The 9,548-nt window shown below is 40.2% G+C and overlaps 1 pseudogene; it reads right to left on the bottom strand.

Annotated features, from left to right (window-relative positions):
• Positions 1-4,899, bottom strand: LOC115195608 (myosin-4-like; annotated as a pseudogene).
• Between the last annotated feature and the right edge of the window lie 4,649 nt (positions 4,900-9,548).

Genomic DNA, 9,548 nt, shown 5'->3' with positions numbered 1-9,548 from the left:
CTACCTGGTGATATTGAACAGCACCAGATGAGACATTATCTTCTACCTGGTGATATTGAACAGCACCAGGAGCCATCAATCTATGTCATTTTTCTTGATATTCTAATCATCGTACATAATTATTTGTTCTAACTACTATGATTACAGTAGGACATGAACAACATGAAAGGTGAACACAATATGACTGAATTTAAGGTAATACTATTTATTTAGGGACATAAAACTTTGTTCGTCAGAACATGATATTGGCACAGTATTTGTATTGCTAATGAAAATGTATTCATTATTTGAAAGTTAGTCTGTTCATTGATTTATGAATGGCCTGTGTACAGTATACTTAAAGGAGGTGAATATGTTTGTAATTAAAATGTTTTGAATTCTTCACTAAATAATATATTACTATTTTAATGGGGCACACATGTTGTTTGAAGGACAATGTGTTTTAGTGGATAGAAAATATGACGCAAAGTTGATTGGTTTTGTTGATTGTATAATGTTTTGGGTTATTTGTTATGATGGAGACGCTATTTTATTATAACACTGGTTTTACAATTCATCCAAGATGGTAGGACTATGATAGGCTATTAACTACCTAATTAGTAACCTCATGCAGTGGTGAATACAAAGAGCATACATCTTCATTCCCTCTTGGCCCTGTGTTGAAGAAGACTGATTAAAGCATGTTGCAGCAAAGAAGGGTGAATACATTTTTTTTATTTCTACTAAGACCATAATCACAGATTCATTGATTTATCATATATAGCTCTTATCAAAGATGGTCTATTATAATGACAAGATATTCGAGTGACCGCTCTAACAATGAAAATACATATCCTCAAAGATTGAAGGCAGGCGGGAGGAGGTGAGCTCAGGTGAGACCATGTGTAAACAATTATTTGTATCTGTGCCAGTTTAGAGTCTGACAGCATGGGCAGCTCCATTGAGCCTATCCCAATTTAAAGTAGTACATTTTGTTCTTCATTGGCTGATTGTTCCAAACTCATAGGAATCCCCACCCAGTTGACTACTTTAAAATGGTGGAAGCCCTCAATGGCAATATCTATGCTAAAACAAGTTATATCCATGATTAATCCTCTATCTATCTCTATGACAACAGGAACAACTCCGATACAAAGTCACTTTTTTCAAAGTTTCCGTAATGCCACATGCGTCCACTTACAGTACCTGTCAAAAGTTTGGACACCCCTACTCATTCAAGGGTTTTTCTTTATTTTAACTATTTCTACATTGTAGAATAATAGTGAAGACATCAAAACCATGAAATAACACATATGGAATCATCTAGTAAGCAAAATAGTGTTAAACAATTCAAAATATATTTTATATTTTGGATTCTTCAAAGTAGCAACCCTTTGCCTTGATGACAGCTTTGCACACTCTTGGCATTCTCTCAATCAGCTTCACCTGGAATGCTTTTCCAACAGTCTTGAAGGAATTCCCACATATGCTGAGCACTTGTTGGCCGCTTTTCCTTCACTCTGCGGTTCAACTCATCCCAAACCATCTCAATTGGTGATTGTGGAGGCCAGGTCATCTGATGCAGCTTTCCATCACTCTCCTTCTTGGTCAAATAGCCCTTACACAGCCTGGAGGTGTGTTGGGTCATTGTCCTGTTGAAAAACAAATGATAGTCCCACTAAGCCCAAACCAGATGGGATGACGTATTGCTGCAGAATGCTGTGGTAGCCATGCTGGTTAAGTGTGACTTGAATTCGAAATAAATCCCAGACAGTGTCACCAGCAAAGCATTCCCTCACCATCACACCTCCTCCTCCATACTTCACGGTGGGAACCACACGCGTCTCACAAAGACACGGCGGTTGGAACCAAAAATCTTACATTTGGACTCATCAGACCAAAGGACAGATTTCCACCTGTATTCCTCTTGTTCCAGCACAAACATGGTGTGGTTAAAAAACTGTTGTAGTTTCTCATTAGTGAAGTTAATGCAGAGCTGCTCCAAGCTGTTGTACTGAGTAAAAAAAATCAAACCACTTATATAGTTGTTGGCCACTGAAGGTGGCAGTCTTAACATAGCTGCATTTAAGGTTGCTTAATGATGTTTTAAAATACATTTTAGAAAGATAAGTATAAAGAAATTAACTCGCATCAAAGATTTCAAACCCGGCGATGTTCAACACTCCTATATAGAATTGTCTTGCCTGCTTCGTATCGAGCATCTTGTTTATACTGATGACCATCCATAAGAACATCTTCTCATAGATGGACTATGCCAGGGCGCCAACTGAATTGACTATCTAAACAGCATGTAATGAATAATGATGAAAACAATCAACAGAATATTACATCTACTTGACCTGTTGAATATAATACCTGTTGAGCTGTCTGCCCCTTGGTGACAAACTCATTCCCGACCTTCACTCTGGGGTAGCAGAGGGATAATTCAGCAGAGTTCAGACCCAAGAGAAAAGCGACTTTGTCTGCCACTGGTGGATAAATATGATGATGAGTTATGAGCTGATGATGTGTGTCTTGAGATTTGATCATTTAAGTCCAAAACATTTGATAAATCTAAGATATCTTACCCTCAGTGCCGTCAGGTTCTGCCTGTTCCTCACGCTGCTTCTTCCTGAACTTCAAGTTCCCATAATGCATCACAGCACCAGTCAGCTTGTAGATGGCCAACTTCTCATTATGGTTGAAGCCCAAGATACCAATGGCATCCGAGATAATTGAAAAACGTTAGCATTTACTATAACATGCAAGATTAATGTTTAATGAAAATAATTGCAAAACAAAATAATTGACTTCTCACATCTGTGGCCACCAGCTCTTCTTTGTCATCAATGCTGGCCACAGTGATCTGACCCTGACTGATCATTGTGAAATCCTACGGGTTTGTCGTGATTAGAAGCATTTCTGTCAAAGAATAAAACAATTATTATTTTGTGGATTATAATTTATGGACATTGTTGTATGGGGTTGATAAATAAGGGCAAATCAAGTCTGACATTTCAAATTGGAAATTACAAACTTTAGAAATCTTTTAAAAACTCAAATACTATACAAGTTTGCATTTTCTGCTGTGCAGGAAAATTCTCAGCAACAAAATAGTGATTAAATTAAGATCCTACATCTGTAGTAAATTTCATGAAGGATTTTGCAAATAATTCAGGTAGGTTCATATTCACATGATATTGTTAGTGTACCTATAAGTTCTGGTTTGTGATTTGTCATGGTCTGATTATAGATATGGTAGCTCCTTTCCTCTAACAGTTGGAATGTCACTCTGGACTTTTCCAATAAATCTAGACAGAGCAACAGTGCATAGATGATGAATACTAGTTATAGGTGATCAATTTAAAGGTCATGAAATTCAAGAGAACAAAACGTACATGTTTCAATATCAGCAGAAGCCAGTTTTCCTGTGGTTCCGAAGTGAATTCTGATGAATTTACCCTGTTGAAATGGAATATACGTTTTTGTTTCATTAAATATCTCCTATTTCCATTTCAAGTAAAGAGAAGCTTTGAGGAAAGTTACTTACAAAAAGAGAGGAGTTGTCATTCCTCACTGTCTTGGCATTTCCAAAGGCCTCCAGCAGAGGGTTGGCTGAAATGATTTAATCTTCCAGCGTGCCCTGGGAGCCACATTCCATTACATACATCTCTTACAGTATTCATTGTCATCTCTGCCTTACCTGTATCTTTCCAGTTTGCTCCTTCTTTTCAGTACCTCCAGCCACTGCGATTGTCGCAGAATACTGGATAACACGTTTTGTGTTGACAGTCTTTCCTGCACCAGATTCTCCACTGTAAACACAGTGTAATTTTGACATTTTTGATATTGAATCATCCAATTATTTTCGTCTGAAGATTTAGACAGTCTCAAAGCAAATGTAATTCACTCACGTAATCAGGACAGACTGACACTCACTATCTGTAGGCTAAGTGGAAACATACAAGTATTACTGGTATATCTGCAATATCATCCACCGTGGCGAAGTTAAACCCCTCAGGTGCTTGACACTCCTTGAGGTTGCCTTAATAATGACCAGCTTAAAGAATTCAAAATTCTTACTTACCTGTAAGCATATTTTGATATGCATTATCGGAAACAGAGAAGATGTGTGGTAGGGCCTCCATACGCTTTTTGCCTCTGTAGGCTGTCACCACCGATTGGTCGTACACTGGGAGCCACTTGTAGGGTTCACAGTAGCACAGAACAGCCCGGAGTAGGTCTATAATGACAATTCATATTATGTTACATGATATGACAGAGTCCTAAACAAACAGGTCTCCTTATTAAAGCCCTACTTACATAGATCATCCATACTGCATAATGATATTTGAGGTTATACAGCACAGAGGGCTCGTTGAGGTAGGTCATCATGGCCATGTCCTCCATCTTATCATACTTTGGAGGATTCATTTGATAAACGTCCTCTTCTTTCATGGTTACCGTCTAAAAAAGGGCATTTAAAATGATGACACACCATGCAACAAAAGGTGATTAATGCTTTTAACGTTGCTGTAGATATTTAAAAAATTCAATTTGAAGTCAAGTAACTCAGATTTGCAAATGGAAAAGTTTTAAACTAATTGGTCAGATACAATAGGACCCACCTCTCCATTCCCACATTTCACGGTGACTTTGCAACCTTGTCTGTTCTGGACGACTCCTTTGACGTACAGATCCTTGACATCTGGCACGAAGCAGGCGTTCTTGGCATCAAAGGGCAGGGTCTGAGCCTCAATCCTCTCCTTCTCAGGCTTGCGGAGATAGATGGCGGCTGCTCCAAAAGCAGCCATCGCCACGTCCGAGCTCATGATAGCAGTTCACTGATTTATCCAGATATTAATATGAAAACAAAACATACTACTTTTATTGTGATTCTTTGTAAAATTGTGTGGAAAATGTTTTCATGTAATATCATCATATTGTCGTCAGATGTCTTTCTGCCTTAACGTACCATCCTCACACCCCAATAGAAGGTACACCAGTTACAGCGTGCCTCCGTTCTGCTAAAGAAACACAAAAAGCGCTATCATCAGAGTGTTAGTATAGGCTAATAAGTGGCTATTGTCTTTATCCATTACCTCCATGGTCCTGATGCTTGATCCCAGTTAAACGAAGTGCAGGACTATGCTCCCTGAACCTAACTTTGGATTGAAGACAGGCTGAGGAGGGAAATTCATAGGCTCTTACCGCTGGTTAGCCTACTAGATGCCTGGCCTCTCAGTGAAGAACACGGTGCAGTTGTGGTCTTTTTATGAAGATGAATGTGCTGGTCGGGCAAAAAAATGGCCCTCTGAATTTGGGCATGTAATTCTATCCAAATCTCCAGTCACATGATCAATTTCTGCTCAACTTACATATGGAGCAGGATCTTCAAGTGGTAATGGGGACGTGTCACCAGCAACAGGTGATGATCCTCAATCTCTATTTTTACATGCCTTCGATCCTGTCAAACCATGCTGTTAGCTATTAACATACAGTACAGAAGGATAATCAATGCATCTCAATTTTGGGTTACAGCATTTCTGTTATTCGGGGACATTCGTAAAACATTTGAATACACTGTGTTATTAGCAGTGTCGATTTGGAGGGTGAAGGTGTCATTGTGTGTATTTCCGGCTGTAAAAGGTGTACCTTACATCACTTAATCACCACTACCCACTGGGTACACACTGGTTGAATCAACATTGTTTCCACGCCACATGAACCAACGTGGAATAGACAGTGAATTGACGTCTGTGCCCAGTGGGTAGTGACTTCAAAATCCCTCTTCACCTAGTTGTATATCCTTGAGGAACAGATGACCTTTAGGCAACCTTCAAGTTCTGCGACTTGGATACCTGTGGGCTCCTGGAGTAATTTCACAAAATGTTTATTAGTTTGAGTAAACTCAAATCACTCAACCATCTGTGTCACTAATTAAAACAACTCATCTTTATTCAATTACATCTGATTTGTTTGCTAGTTTCCTTGTGCGTGTAAACTGTAGTGAACCTTTGTTACAGCAGTGTCCTATGGCTTGAGAGGGGATTCACACAAATCCTTCCCCATCAGCTGCTTCTGTTGGAGGGGACAGATGTGGCCCCCAGCTGGTGTTTTCTGTGGCTGGTCACTTATCCAAACTGTTTCTCCTAGACCAGTATATCACTGTCAAAGCTCTCTTGACATAATGTCACATTTTTGAACTGTGATAAGCTGGAAGAAGCTTGGTTTGACATTCTACATCTTCTGTGGAGGACACTGTAGGTTGTTTACTGCTACAGCTGTAGGATCTTAATTTGATCACCCTGTTGCAGGATAACTTTCCTGCATTGCATGACATTTAAAATTTGTAGTGTATTTGAGGTTTAAAAAGGCTTCTTAAGTTTGTAATTTCCATTTAGAAAAATGTCCCTTACAAAAAATCTATTGACTCCTACAATAATGTCCATGAATTATAATCCACATAAAACACTACATTAACAAAAGTATGTGGATACCTGTTTGTCCAACATCGTATTCCAAAATCATGGGCATTAATATGGAGTTGGTCCCCTCTTTGCTGCTATAATAGCCTCCACTCTTCTGGGAAGGCTTTCCACTAGATGTTGGAACATTGCTGCGGGAACTTGCTTCCATTCGGCCACAAGAGCATTAGTGAGGTCAGGCACTGATGTTGGGCGATTAGGCCTGGCTCGCAGTCGGCGTTCCAATTCATCCCAAAGGTGTTTGATGGGGTTGGGGTCAGGGCTCTGTGCAGGCCAGTCAAGTTCTTCCACACCGATCACGACAAACCATTTCTGTATGGACATTGCTTTGTGCAAAGAGGCATTGTCATGCTGAAACAGATAAGGGCCTTCGCCAAACTGTTACCACAAAGTTGGAAGCGCAGAATCGTCTAGAATGGCATTATATGCTGTAGCGTGAATATTTCCCTTCACTGGAACTAAGGGCCTATCCTGAACCATGAAATAGCCCTAGACCATTATTCCTCCTCCACTAAACTTTACAGTTGGCACTATGCATTGGGGCAGGTAGCGTTCCCCTGGCATCCGCCAAACCCAGATTAGTCCGTTGGACTGCCAGATGGTGAAGCGTGATTCATCACTCCAGAGAACACGTTTCCACTGAGTCCAATGGCGGCGAGCTTTACACCATTCCAGCCGACGCTTGGCATTGCGCATGGTGATCTTAGGCTTGTCTATGGCTGCCTGGCCATGGAAACCCATTTCATGAAGCTCCTGACAAACAGTTATTGTGCTGAAATTACTTCCAGAGGCAGTTTGGAACTCAGTAGTGAGTGTTGCAACCGAGGACAGACAATTTTTACGCGCTTCAGCACTTGGCAGTCCCTTTCTTTGTGGCCTACCACTTTGCGGTAGTTGCTCCTAGACGTTTCCACTTCACAATAACAGCACTTACAGTTAACCAGGGCAGCTCTAGCAGGGCAGACATTTAACAAACTGACTTGTTGGAAAGGTGGCATCCTATGATGGTGCCAGGTTGAAAGTCACTGAGCTCTTCAGTAAGGCCATTCTACTGCCAATGTTTGTCTTTGGAGATTGCATGGCTGTGTGCTTGAATTTTTATATACCTCTCAGCAACGGGTGAGGCTGAGATAGACGAATCCACTCATTTGAAGGGGTATCCACATACTTTTGTATATTTAGTGTAATTCACATTTTTTGTTGCTGCTACAAAATGTTCCTACTGTACCAAACAAGCTCAAATTAACATCCTACATCCATAGTCAAACAATTGCTTTAGCTATGACATAAGCTATCATATTTAGTGGATGTACCTCATAAATTGCAAGGTTACCAGTTTTGAAATCAAAGGGCCTGTAATGGTTATGTAGCTGGTTTTCAGATTAACAGATTATGGTATCAAGCTTCTAGATGTCCATATTCAAGGTTGCTGAGATACATTAAAGGAACAATTAGAATACTCATGGGGAGTCTCACAGTGCTAAGCAAGGAGTATGAAGGGCGGACTGATGAGTGACAGTTTGAAAACACAAAACAGCATTTTATTTTAAGGTGGTTGAATGATTACACACTCACAGTAGCTCTTTTGGGGTCATTTATAAAGAGCCAGACCCATTACATGATGAGTTTGACCTTAGGTCCTTGTGGAGAAATATGACCGTGCTTATGTCTCGGGAGTGCTCCTGCTAGCTAGTTCACAGCATTTTGCTAAGGCCAGAGGGCAGGGATGCACAACTCCAGTCACAAAGGGCTGTAGTGTGTGATGGCTTTGGTCCTCGTCTTTTGATCAGAGACTATTTTATATCTGGGCGGAGAGAGAATTGTTCATCCCTTCCATAGACATTCTATTAAATCAAGCCGGCTTAGGCCTAAAATGTGAACACTGATTTAAGAAAGGATACACATTCTTATATTTAACCTTCATTTAACTAGGCCAGTCAGTTAAAAACAAATTCTTATTTACAATGACAGCCTACCGGGGAATAGTGGGTTAACTGCCTTATTCAAGGGGTAGAGCAACAGATTTTTACCTTGTCAGCTCGGGGATTTGATCCAGCAACCTTTCAGTTACTGGCCCACACTCTAACCGCTAGGCTACCTGCCACCTAGGCAAATTGATATCAATGATGTTTACGTAGCATATTCTTTTCTAATATAAAATTCACTAACGGAAACCTTGAGTGCATTGTGTTATGTCCGGTATTAAGACACTGCAGCTGTCATTTAGTGCTGCTAGCATCCCCGTCATGCCCCCCCCCCCCGCCACCATTACCATTGAGTGTTTATCATCACACTTGCTTCCTCAGCCTGTGTCAATGTGACCCAGAGTGAAAGGCACACAGCTGTAATTAACTAACCCTTCCTCAACAGGGTCAGGGACTGACACAAATGTCATATAAATGACAGCTGCTGCCAATTAGTGGAACGGAATGTGATGAGGGCTGTTCAAAACCAAGCTTTTAATAATCCACGCGGTACCTTGTACCTACAATGCTCACAGAATGTTGCGGAATCATCATCTATGCGTTAGTGAGGTACTTCAGAGAGTTTCCTCTTGCTCATTCCTTATAGGTACACTGTGCAGCCGTTTACTTCTCATTTCCTGTTCTCTGTGTTTTTAAAAAAAGAATACGGCTTAGAATTACAGATCTTATGCTATAACACAATATAGGATCCTAATTCAAATGTAATTATAGGTTGTCTATGGCTATTACCTTATCATAATCCAACAAAACCCATTTGTTACAGGGATGTGAAGTAGTGTTGTATTGTTTGTGTTCAACTGCAGAGAAGGAGAAGCATCCGAGTAACAGGAAGATACTGTTTGTGTACCCTGAAGTGGCCAGTTGACCAATCACCTGTAAATAGGTCACAAAATTCTATTTTTATTCCTCCACTGCTACATATCATATACATTATAACCTATCTGCAGGTGTTACTGTTGCATTAACTTCCAAGAAGATTTGTGTGCAGCAATAGGTTACATAGCAATGAGTAATACGTTGGTGTGATTACATTAAGCATGATTGCTTGTTGCCTGCCACATTAAAGTATAGCTTGATTATTGTAACTTGATGTCAC

This window comes from Salmo trutta, chromosome 1, assembly GCF_901001165.1.
Source record: "Salmo trutta chromosome 1, fSalTru1.1, whole genome shotgun sequence".
In the NCBI taxonomy this organism is placed as follows: Eukaryota; Metazoa; Chordata; class Actinopteri; order Salmoniformes; family Salmonidae; genus Salmo; species Salmo trutta.
The sequence above is the reverse complement of the archived record's forward strand: the minus strand, read 5'-3'. Positions and strand labels throughout refer to the sequence as shown.